This window comes from Sinocyclocheilus grahami, unplaced genomic scaffold (genome assembly GCF_001515645.1).
Source record: "Sinocyclocheilus grahami isolate Dianchi unplaced genomic scaffold, SAMN03320097.WGS_v1.1 scaffold207.1, whole genome shotgun sequence".
NCBI classification, from domain to species: domain Eukaryota; kingdom Metazoa; phylum Chordata; class Actinopteri; order Cypriniformes; family Cyprinidae; genus Sinocyclocheilus; species Sinocyclocheilus grahami.
Window position 1 is genome coordinate 1,697,624 of NW_015505386.1, and position 970 is coordinate 1,698,593.

Sequence of the window (970 nt, forward strand, 5' to 3'; positions counted from 1 at the left end):
CCTCAGTCCATCCGAGATGTAGATGAGTTTTTCATCGGAACATATTTGGAAAATTTTGCATTACATCACTTGCTGTGGTCATCTGCAGTGAATGGGTGCCGTCAAGAATGAGAGTCCAAACGGTTGATAAAAGCATCACAATAATCCACAAGTAAACAACACAACATTTTGTGACATGAAAAGCTGTGTCTGTAATAAACAAATCCTTCATTAAGATGTTTTGAACTTCAAATGCTGCTTCCGGCTAATATTGTTTTTTCCAGTGAAAATATTGCTTTCTAGGGATGCACGATATTATCGGACTGATATCGGAAAACGGCCGATAATGGCTTTAAATGTACATATCGGCATTGGCCCGATATGAAAAATACGCCGATATGTCTTGCCGATAAGAGGAATACATTAACTCACATGTGCTCAGGGTGAGCTAGTGATTAGATCACGTCAACAGTGTGGCTTTTTCTTGAAGCAAAGTTTTGTCTGAATGATGATTAGATTGACTATTTTGGATCACTGCATTTAATCTGTGAAAGCAGTTTGGTGTGTGATAGCATAAACAGTAATAGCACGTGCAGTGGCAGCAGTGACAGCCTCCCCCGGGTCCTAATGCCCACCTATTAAGGAGTTGTAATCTGTAGGGGGCGCTGTTTTCCTACTTCTAATTAAATTAAAAGTAAAATAGCCTACACAAATACTATTTAGGCTGTGTTTCTGATTAAATAAAGCAGTAATTGATGTCATAAAACAATGAGTATGTTTTGATTTAAAGGTCAGAATCTATAGCTTACATGGAAAAAAAATCACAATCATGACACTTGTAAATTAAATAATTTTATATATACTACTTTATTTTTTATAATTTTTTTAAACAAAACATAAGCTCTAAAAGATTTTCAGTGTTTTTACAACTCTTTTGCTTTAGACCATCTACAAATGTTAAATCTTAAAATAAAATGTTTGGGGGGGGGGG